This window comes from Odontesthes bonariensis, chromosome 2 (assembly GCF_027942865.1).
Source record: "Odontesthes bonariensis isolate fOdoBon6 chromosome 2, fOdoBon6.hap1, whole genome shotgun sequence".
Taxonomy (NCBI): Eukaryota; Metazoa; Chordata; class Actinopteri; order Atheriniformes; family Atherinopsidae; genus Odontesthes; species Odontesthes bonariensis.
Genome location: NC_134507.1, coordinates 38189632 through 38201356, shown reverse-complemented (window position 1 = coordinate 38201356; position 11725 = coordinate 38189632). Strand labels below are relative to the sequence as shown.

At 45.9% G+C, this 11725-nt stretch overlaps 2 non-coding genes across 2 annotated transcripts; both read left to right on the top strand.

Annotated features, from left to right (window-relative positions):
- The first annotated feature begins 206 nt into the window (after window positions 1–206).
- Window positions 207–326, top strand: LOC142401197 (5S ribosomal RNA). The gene has a single exon (XR_012773093.1). It is a non-coding gene; the product is annotated as a 5S ribosomal RNA (ribosomal RNA).
- A 608-nt stretch (window positions 327–934) lies between these two features.
- LOC142371312 (U5 spliceosomal RNA) lies at window positions 935–1047 on the top strand. The gene has a single exon (XR_012768009.1). It is a non-coding gene; the product is annotated as a U5 spliceosomal RNA (small nuclear RNA).
- The last annotated feature ends 10678 nt before the right edge of the window (window positions 1048–11725 follow it).

The following is an 11725-nucleotide window of genomic DNA, read 5'->3' as shown; positions in this document are numbered from 1 at the left end:
CACACACACACACACACACACACACACACACACACACACACAGACACACAGACACGAGGAAGTTAACCAGCTTCAGCTGCTGCTGATTGGTTGGCAGACACCTCTGTTTCTATTGGCTCTCAGTCTCCATGTTTCTGATACTGGACCTGCTGAGATGTCCCAGGCCATTGTTGGCTTTGATCCTCATACATTTAACTTTGTCCTGAGCAGACAGGCCACACCGCCCTGAACACGCCCGATCTCGTCCGAACTCGGAAGCCAAGCAGGGTCGGGCCTGGTTAGTACTTGGATGGGAGACCGCTCGGGAATACCAGGTGCTGTAAGCATTTTTCTCTCTTGTCTTCTCTCTGCATGTCTTTTGTTGAAACATCTGTTGATCACCCTGTGATCCATCTTGCTGATCCTGGATCTGCTAAGGTGTCCCAGGTCATGGTTGCCTTTGATCCTCATACATTTAACTTTGTCCTGACAAAGGAGCAGTTCCAAAAAGTCAAACAGGGACTGCCTTTGCATTTGACGCAGTCAAACTGCATGTGCCTGGAGAAGCCAAAAGGCTTACAGCACCTGGTATTCCCAGGCGGTCTCCCCATCCAAGTACTAACCAGGCCCGACTCTGCTTAGCTTCTGAGATAAAACTCTGGCTTTTAGTCTGCGAAAAGAGAGTGAAAGTGAACTCCACTTTGAGATGGCTCTGGGATTGGGCGACTGGGAGAATTGCTTGAAAAAAAGCTCTACACCCAATGAGCGGTCAGAACAAAGCCTCAAGACCCCTAGTCTTTTGCACAGAGTAAAAGACAAAGCAGCCATTGAATAGGGCCCGATTGTTCCTACCTGGTCGGCCGAGGAGCCAGCGTCTCAACCAAGCAAAGCTCACCGTGGGGAAGGTGGCTATGCCAACTGGCCTGATGCACTGCTCCCGCAGTGTCAAATACTCGTACTCTGGTTTCTCTTCATAACGTACAAGTCTTTCGCCTTTTACTAAAGACTTCCGTGGAGAGCAACATTAATGAGTTGTTTCTATTTTTGGAAGGCTTTACCTTTGCGGGTGAAGCCCATTCTGTCTGTGCAAAGGAAATCTTCTTGCTGTGCCAAGTGACTTTTCGGAGTAGAGTCACCTTATTTGTTGAGACCGTGCCCATGTTCAAAGCTGGAGCGCTAAATTGTTGTTGTTTGAATGGTGCTCAGTGGAGCGGGCGGGAGTGCAAAGTTGTACCATCTGAAACGGCTGAAGAGTGCTCACTGCAGCGGGTGGGCGGAGGTGCAAAGTGACGCTTTGTAGGCAAAAAAAGAGCACCGCCACAAGTGCGCATTGTGCCAGGAAGGGCGCTCGGACGTGAAACAGTGGAGGGTTATCGCTTCTCGGCCTTTTGGCTAAGACTGCGATCGCCTCCTTTGGGTGGACTATTTTATGCCTTTTCGACATTAAATCCTCACGCTTTGGAGGTTCTTTTTTGTGCGTGGTGAAAGTATTCCAACTCTTTTGCAGTTGCAGTTCTTTGTCAAAATTTTCCTTTATTACCCCCTTTTTTCAGGTTTTTGCTTTTTGAACGAGTTTCAGCTGAAACAGGGTTGGTGTCGTTGTTCCGTTTTTGTTTTTTTTTTGGAGGAAGGTAAGTATCCCTTTTTAGTACCTTTTTATCCACTTTTTACTCTTTTATTGGGTTTTAGTGTGATATTTATTATTGTTCTTTTAAGCATTTTATTTAAAAAACTGTTTGTGGTGCCTCCATCATGTCGGCAAACTATGCTGGCATGAGGAGGCACCACAGCGCTAGATTTTTATTTAAAGAAAAAGAAGGAAAGCATATAGAGATGTCCAGATTGGACTTCTCTCGGAAGCTAATTCAAAATATATTGAACTTCAAGCCAGACGATTTGAATTGCATCCTGTCATTGCCTTTTAACAAAGGTTTCGATGTAAGTTTTCGCACTGCAGCTTTGCTGCAGGAATTTTGGATGAGATTTGGTAATGTGCAAGCCCAGTTTTCTGCGTTTACTGTTGAGAAACTTACTGACAATACTCTGAAGACAGTAATTGTCAGAATGTTCAATGAAATGGTGAACGCAGAAGATATCTGTATATGGTTGGGAAGATTCTGCACTGTTAAAGGCCAGGCAATGAAGGTGAGGGATGTTGACGGCATCTGGAACTGCGCCTGGAGGGTCCCCATCCAACAATGGCAAGACCCCCAGGGCTTCCAGGGCCTGAAACATCTCCCATCAATGATTGTCTTGGGAGAAAACAGAGGCTACATCCACTACCAGGGACAGCCCAAACTCTGCCGCAAGTGTGGGGAGCACGGGCACCTGGTGGAGGCCTGCACGAAGGTGTTTTGTGGCAAATGTAGAGGAATCGGTCACACCTTCGAAGAGTGTACGAATGGCAGAAAGTGCAATCTCTGTGGAGAATCAAACCACCTCTTCAGAGATTGCCCAAAATCCTTTGCCAACAAATTGAAATCCAAAAAAACGCGGGAAGGAAATGGAGGGCAGACCGAGGCAGTTAACGAGCTACTTGAAACAGCTGGGCTGGAAAATTCAAACTTCCCGCCAAAATCCCTGAATGGTGGACAGCAGTCAGGTGAGGCCGAGGAGGGGGAGGGGCCTGCTACACCCCCACCAATGGAGAGTTCTGGAGAGGAGGAGGAGGAGGTGGTGCAGGCAGAAGGCGGAGCTCGTTCAGAATGTGAAGAAGTCCAATCACAGGATGATAGCGAGGATGCCTCCCTCCCAGATGCCCAGCAAACAAAGAGGCTTGCATCAGAATTGTCCTCTGATTCTCCTATAGTCTCAGAGAAGAGGGGAAGAGCTGGGACTACCTCAGACAGTACATCTGTGGAGGAGCCCAGAGTCTTCCCCTCCAATTCACCAAATGAGGTCTCTTTTTTAAATGTAGTTCTGCAATCAACCCCTAGAGACTCAAAGTTTAACAAAACCTTGCAACAGAGGCCGACCCCCAGAGTCCGACCGGGGAATAGAGCTCAACACCCTCGCCTCTCACCTGTAGAAGTGAAGGAAGAGCTCCGTTCACAAGAAATTACATAACTGCTTTTAAGTCATTTTAAATGTTTTAACCCTCATTTAGTCTTTTAAGATGTCATACCTGTTGTTTTTAACCATACTCATGACACTCACTCTCTCAACTATTAATGTGAGAAGTGGAAAGTGGAAAGTTAGAGCCCAGAGTGTTTTATCCTTTCTTAGTTCTTTTAAGTCAGATGTTCTTTTAATACAGGAATGCGGCCTACCGTTTTTAAAGCACTACAGACAGTGGGAGGAGATGTGGCCACAGACATCATTGTGGAGTGGATCCAACCAAAACAAAAATGATGGAGTGGCCATTTTGATCAAAAACCCTCAGGTTCTGGTGAAGGGCAGCACTGTGGTGAGAGACGGACGGGCACTTTTAGCACATTTGACTTTTATGGGACAAGATTTTAACCTCTTAAATATTTATGGCTTTAACGAAAAAAATGACCGGTATGACCTTTTAGAAGACCTGCAGTCCCACATGCTAGGTAGGGCACCACTAGTTTTAGGGGGTGATTTTAACTGTATTTTAAGCAGGAGTGACAGAAAAAGAGCAGGGGAATTTTTTAAAGTTGACAAAACATCGGTTTTATTACAGGGCATATGCAAGGATTTTAAACTTCAGGACTGTTTTAAAACCATGCATCCCAGAGAGGAGGGCTTCACCTGGTTCAGTGGTGATGGCACCAGAGCCTCTCGTATAGACTACCTTTTTACACGGGACTGCCCACCAACCGATGCTAGATTGACCCCCGTTTTCTTTTCTGATCACCTGATGCTTTCCTGCACCCTATCACTCTCTTCGGGTGTGACTTCCGGAAGTGGTCTGTGGAAACTAAACTGCTCCCTTTTAAAAGAAAATGAAATAGTTAGTCAGTACCGGGAGCAGTACCACGAGTGGCAGACCCTTCAAGACTTTTACGATACACGTGCACACTGGTGGGAAATGGTGAAGGAAAAGACCCAGACTTTCTTTAGACAGGCAGGTAGGAGAAAAAAGAACAGGGAAAACAGACGCATGATGGGACTGCAGAAGCGACTACAGCGCTATTTTAAATTAAACCAACAAGGGATGGATTTTAATGATGAAATTAAACAAGTGAAAACAGAGATGTCGATTTTAGCAGATATTAAAAGTAAGGGTGTCATTTTAAGAAGCAGGGAACGAGAAATAGAGGAAGGAGAGAAGTGCACAAGGTATTTTTTTAAGAAAATTGTGAATAAAGGGGGGGCCATTTTAAAGCTAACAAAAGAGAACGGGTGCACAGTTGATTCAATGGAAGAAATTAAACAAGCTGTTGAACAATTTTATCGTGAATTGTACGAACAAAAACCTGTTGAAATGGACACCATGACAGAAGTTTTAAATTTCATAGAAAAAACAGTAAAAGACAGTGTGCTTTTAACCCAAGATTTTACCATTTCAGAGTTAAATAAATGTTTTACAAATTTTAAGAAAGGGAAGTCCCCAGGACAAGATGGACTTCCCTTGGAATTTTATTTGACCTTTTGGGATATTTTAGCACCTGACTTGTTTACTGTTTTTATGGAATTTGAGCAACTTGAGCGACTTCCTGACAGTTTTAGAGCAGGGATAGTGACTCTTCTTCACAAAAAAAAAGACAAGACTGACTTGAAGAATTGGAGACCGATTACACTTTTAAACTTTGACTGTAAACTTTTTAGTAAACTTTTAGCCTCACGTATGTCCTTGTTTTTAGAAGACCTGATTCACCCGGATCAAGCCTGTGCCATCCCGGGGAGGAAGATAACCGACAGCCTCGTACTGATCCGAGACACCATCTGTTATGCGAGAGACAGAAACATTCGGCTAGCAGTCCTAAATTTAGACTTTGAGAAAGCCTTTGATCGGGTCTCGCACCAGTACCTTTTCCAGGTACTGCCAAAAATGGGGTTCCCAGAAAGGTTTATAGCTTGGGTGGGTCTGCTGTACCGGGGCATTACCAGCAAATTCCTTGTTAACGGGCATCTGACAAAAGCAGTAAACATCCACTGCGGTGTCCGTCAGGGTTGTCCGTTATCTGCCCTACTCTACATCATCTGTGTCGAACCACTGGCACAGAGCTTGAGAAGGGACCACCGAATCAATGGGGTGAGAGTCCCGGGGAGTGGGGGACTATCGACAAAGTGTGTTTTATATATGGACGACGTGAACATTTTATGTACAGACCTATTATCTATCAATAGGACTCTGGACTTGACCGACTGGTATGGACGGGCCTCTGGGGCAAAACTAAACAGAAACAAGACCCAAGCCCAATTTTATGGGCCATGGACAGCGACTGAGACTGCAGGACTCCCCGTGACTATAACCCAGACAAAACAGAAAATACTGGGGATTAATTTTGACAGGGAAGGAGGAGGGACATCAAACTGGCCAGACGTGGTAGGGAAAGTCAAGCAAAGACTAGGATACTGGGGACTTAGAGGACTGACCATTGAAGGAAAGGTTTTAATCATCAAAGCTGTGATTTTACCTTTGCTTTTACTAATGACACAACCTGGCTCAAAAGCCGTATCAAAAAGGAGGAAGCACACGGTTTGTAAGTTATAAGGAAATCAAATTTATTTAAACAATTCGAACTTAAGCTACGAATTCAACAAAAGTAAAACAATGGGATGTGGCAATCAGTCATCAGTAGTGTAGTGGTGTTATGGAGCATAAATGTGCGGCAAAGGTGTTGTATGGTGCGAAACATAACAAAAGGATAAAGCAAACTGTTGCGGTGAGTGAGTGACAATGATGAGTGCCCGCGCCTGCTTCTGACCGTTCTCCCCTGCACTCAGCGGGAGCGCGCACATGCACCGACACCGGCAACCGCTCGCCCGCAGGTGAAGCGGATGAGTCACTAGCCCCTTTCACACTGCGACCCGCTACCTTAGCGGGTCCAAATTGCACCTTCGACCTGCGTCGAGCAATGTGAACGCTTGGCGTGTCAGGGTGACCCGTGTCGCCTGAAGCCGAGTTCATTGGGAGTTGCCTAGTGGCAGAGCGTCACACGAAACACAAAATGCTGGGCGTGTACAATGACGTAGGCACAAGCCATGCGTCGGAGGTAGGGTTAAATACACCTGTCTGCATCAAATTTGCTGCGTTGGAAACCGCGCTCTCCCATCTTTCTTGCCAGCCCTTCCAGCAGAGGTCCATCCTTCACCGTCCCCGAAATGTGGCGGTAAATAACGTCCTCTGCTCGGAGGCTGAGGAGCTCGCGGACCTCTTTGTCTCCCCAGTTGGCCATATTAAAAAATGTATCCAAGTTGATAGCTAAAACAGAGTGAAACGTGTCCTCACCTGTCGCTGTTGTTCTGAATCAGCTGTCCATTCTGTCTTTTAAACTCCTCACGTCACGCCCGACCCGCGTCGATTGTGTTCACATCAAACTCGGCAAAAAGACTAGGGTCCGACGCGGGTCGAAAGGCGAGTCGAGTTGACGCGGCAGCCCGGGTCGGCAGTGTGAACACAACAGCGGGCACGCTAAATTCGCGAATTAAACGCGGGTTATTTGGCAGTGTGAAAGGGGCTACTATTACCTGAGCTGAGGGAGCAGCGGGCTCTCTTTGTGTGTGTGTGTCGACATCAACGGACGCTTTCCATGAGAGACAGGCAAGGAAAAGGACTTAAAAAACTCCTAAAGGACTGCCGGTGAGCTTGTGAAAGTAATGCTTGCTTCTGTGCTTAGGAGGTGGATGCCCGTCAGAGTATTTGTTTATTATTTGTTACTGGGTCACTTGTTTAAGTTATTCATATCGTATCATGTGTGTGTCCCTCGCTAAATGTAATGCGTGTGTGACCCAGGATACTTTAATTGCGGAGAGTGATGATCCAATGTATGGACTGTTAAAAAGAAAAAATAAATACTTAAGTTAAAAAAGGATGTATTAAAAGTAGATTTAGTTAATTTAACAAACAGACAAATCTTTTGAGTTGAAATGCCTCTAAAACCATGCACTGAGTATACACTGTAAAAAACTGTGCTAACATTAATACCTTTATTGATATATTTATTAATGTTAGATGGCTAAATTTATCTGTGTACACTGAAGTAATTATATATATATATATATCTAGCAATACTTTGCTTTTCTATGTTAATAATTTGTTTGTGTTTGATTTGTTAAAGGTTTTTCAACTGTGCCAAAAGCAAAATAAAGAAAAAGGATAAAGCACTGAGTGAAGTCCTGCGTCTAGTTATCGGGAGTGTGAGACCCTTCCCTTTTCAAGTGTGGGAAAGCTTGACCTGTTAGAAACACTTGACACAAACAATCCCAAAACACACTGCTGTTCTCACAAACCCAGCCAGGAACCAAAAGGGAAGAATTAACAAAATAAGGCGGCTTAAATCCACTCCCACAGACGGCCAGGTGTACGAGCTGCCGCAATCACTGCTGCACACTCCAATCAGCTTCCTGGTCTGAGGGAGGAGACAAAGAAAGAGGGAGGAGAGAGACATGCCCGGCACAATCCCCAGGGGCTGTGACACCCTCCCCCTAAAAAGAGGTTCCATATAGGGAACCGAAATATGTTTAAAACCTAGTAGGTACAACACACAACCAGCACTATTAAATGCTCAATGAAAAGTTATCAAAAAAAACAAATCAGAAAATAAAACACTTGTCCCATTGGGAGTTTCCAGTCCAACCACTGCCATCTGCCCCCAGCACACCAAACTCTTGCTCCTCAGCAACAGAGATTTGCCTAGGATTTCTGTGAGCATTTAAGAGGAGAAAGACAGGAGGCAGGAACAGACACAGCAAGCGGAACTGGAAGGGGACATCAACCGATCAAAGTTGTCCTAACACACCAGGCCCCTCGCCAACCCATACTTCTAATGGGCCCGAGAGAGGGCATCCGCCACCACACTCTCTGATCCTTTTATGAATCGGATGTCCAACCCATAAGACTGCAACATCAGAGACCATCGTATCAGTCTCTGGTTTGGACACTGCAAGGAGTTCAAAAAGGTTAGTGGATTGTGATCCGTGTAGACCACCACGGGTGTAGTGCCTGAAACTACATACACGCCAAAATGTTTCAAAGCCCATATCAAAGCTAGTGCCTCCTTTTCGATGGTTGAATAATTTAGTTGGTAGGACTTAAACTCTTTGGGGAAAAAAACTCACTGGCTTATCAACACCCAGATCATCAGCTTGCAATAGAACAGCACCTGCACCCACGTGACTCGCATCTACCTGCAGTGAAAAAGGGCAGTCAAACCGTGGTGCCTCAAGAACAGGAGCTGTACATAACAAGGCTTTAATGTTCTCAAAAGCCTGTTGACATTCAGGGGTCCATATATACACTGCCTTTGCCTTCAAAAGGTCAGTGAGTGGCGATGCAACAGTGGAAAAATTGCGACAAAAACACCTGTAGTAACGCACTAATCCAAGAAACCGCAACAGTTCATTTTTCGTGGTTGGTACCGGATAATTTTCAACCGCGCTCACTTTAGCAGCCACAGGACGGACGGACCCCTTACCCACAACTCGGCCAAGATAAGTCACTGTCGCCTTGGCAAACTCACATTTTGAGAGGTTCACGGTGAGACTCAGCCAAGCGACCGAACAGCACCCTGATGCGCTCGACATGCTGAGGCCAAGAGTCAGAAAACACCACCAAGTCATCCAAATAGACAGCGCAACCCTCCAGGTCCCCCAGAACACGAGTCATAAGGCGTTGAAATGTCGCTGGCGCATTTCTCAAGCCAAAAGGCATAACCTTGTAAGAAAACAAACCGTTCGGTTTCACAAATATAGAAATTTCCTGGGCCCGCTGAGTTAAAGGGACCTGCCAGTACCCTTTAAATAGATCAAACTTACTTACAAACTTAGTATGACCAACCTCATCTACACAATCTTCCATACGAGGAAGTGGGAACGAGTCAGGTCTGGTGACAGCATTAACTTTCCTGAAGTCAGTGCAAAACCTTGGTGTGCCGTCTGCTTTGGGTACCGTGATGCAAGGCGATGCCCAGCTTGAGGAGGATGGCTCAGCTATGCCATTCTCCAACATATACTTAATTTCGGCATCCAGATACCTGCGTTTTTCAGCATTGACACGAAAAAAAACGTTGACGAATAGGCTGAACATCTCCCACCTCAATATCGTGTTCAATAAGGAGGGTCTGAGTAGGCGTATCACCAAACAAACATGGAAAATACCTAATCAACTCTGCCAACACTGCCCTTTCTAACTCTGGCAGATGTTGCTACAATGCCTCAAGGTTACAGAGAGCCTCAGAGTTTTTCAGCCGCCCATGTGTTAATGCTTGATCAACAGCTGGTAACCCATCCGCCTCCACCTCACTCACCAACAAAGGAGTAGTGACCGCTGATGCTCTAGTCGCTAAACATGCTGGATGAGAATTCGCCGCGATAACCTGTGCACCATACCCAGGTGATTTTGACGCACGCTCATAATATGGTTTTAACAGGTTCACATGACCCAATTGGGTGGTTTTGCTCTGGAGTCGAAATCAAATAATTTAAATCAGAAAGCTTCCTTAAAACTGTGCGTGGTCCAGTAAATTTGGCTTGAAATGGCGAGCCTATGATGGGCAACAGCGCCAGTACTCGATCACCAGGACTAAAAACCCACCGTTCCGTACGTCTATCATAGAGCTTTTTCATTTTTCCCTGCACATGCTCCATTTTCTCCCTGGCCAGTTCGCCAGCTGCATAAAGTCTACGCCGAAAACCATTCACATAGTCTAACAGGTTCCGGGGAGGGTCCTCCCCCATCCACTGGTCCCTCAAAATGGCTAACGGACCTCGTACAGTATGGCCGAACACCAAGTAATTTGGGCTAAACCCTGTACTCTCTTGAACTACTTCCCTAGCCGCAAGCATTAACCAGGGCAAACCCTCCTCCCAGTCACCTTCCATTTGAATGCAATAAGAACGTAGCAACGACTTCAACGTTTGATGGAAACGTTCTAATGCTCCGTGACTTTGTGCATGATACGCAGATGCTTTGTTATGCTTGATGTTAAGCTGCTTCAACACTTGAGAGAAAAGGTGTGAGGAGAAATTCGAACCCTGGTCACTTTGAATGATTTTTGGAATGCCAAATATAGAGATGAATTGTGACAACGCTCTCACCACCGACCTAGCAGTGATGGTACGCAACGGGTATGCTGCTGGATAGCGAGTGGCTTGGCACATTACAGTGAGAAGATAGATAGTACCAGATTTCGAGCGAAGGAGGGGGCCCACACAGTCCACGATCAAGTGCTTAAAAGGTTGATTGACTGCTGGAATTGGTAATAGAGGAGCAGGTTTTAGAGTCTGATTAGGCTTACTTGTTAGTTGGCATGTGTGGCAAGTTTTTATGTGTACCGATATGTCATGTTTCAACCGAGGCCAGAAAAAAAGCCTCAGAATCCGATCGTATGTCTTCCGAACACCAAGATGCCCCGACCCCTCATGAGCTAGTTTTAAAACAGGTTCACGAAACCTCTCAGGCAACACGATTTGGATAATCGGATCACCCACAAAACTCTGACCATGCGGGACCCATTTCCTTACCAACAGGTAGTCTTTAAGGAAATAGCCCCGAGCACTGCTCTCTATCTGGGCACCGGTTACCACCTGCTCAAACAAACCTTGCAGGGAACAATCAGCCTCTTGCTCCGCCTTCAACTCTTCCTGCGAAACTGACAAGGGATAGTCAGACAAAGAAAACATAGATAACGACCCCACATTTTTATTTGATTCACACAGGCTGGAATTAAACTTATCCCCTGTCATAGCACGCGTTACAGCACATGCTGTGAACACTTCAGGGAATGCTGATTGACTATCATCAGGCTGTTGTCTTACCACTGGCACCGTGTCCACCTCTAACTGTGGCGGCACGTCAACCCACACACAGGCACCAGCCAGGCCATTACCCAAAAGCACATTGACACCCTCCACTGGTAAAGCAGGACGCACCCCCACAACTGCTTGTCCCTGGAAAAGATCGGAGTACAACATGATGTTATGCATGGGAACTTGAAGTACATTTAAACCCATACCCAACACAGGAATACAAGACCCAGTATCACTCTCACTAGTGAATGGCAAAACTGACGCTTCGATAAAAGTATCATAAGCAGCAGTGTCACGCAATCTGGTACTTTTTTGTCACTCCCCACCAAAGACACAAAACCATCACTAACAAAATGTCTAACTTTCCAGTTCCGGACTTTGATGAGTCCCAACCTGAAACCCCCCCATCACCACCAAAGGCAGCGAAGGTGGCACTGAGACAGCCATAGACACCCCTCTAGCCCTAGGTTGAGAGACAGACTGGAGGTTAGAGTTTGACTTAGCCTTAAGAGCATAACAGTCAGCTTGTAAATGGCCCTTTTTATGACAGTAATTACAGGTTCTTTCCTCACGGCTACGAACACCATGATCCTCTGTAGCAACAACTTTAACTGAGCTACCCACTGCACATAAATCAGAACGTGCCCCGTTTCCATGGCCATTACAGGTGATAGACAGGTGGGTGCCGGCTAAACAGACGCCGCTCACCAAACAAACGTCTGTGCCTGAGCACATATTCATCTGCTAATGCCGCAGCGTTCGCAACTGTTTTCACTTTCTGGTCACTGATGTAATTAGCAATATGTTCAGGTAACGTGTTCTTAAATTGCTCGAGAACTATAAGTTCACGCAACCCCTCACAATC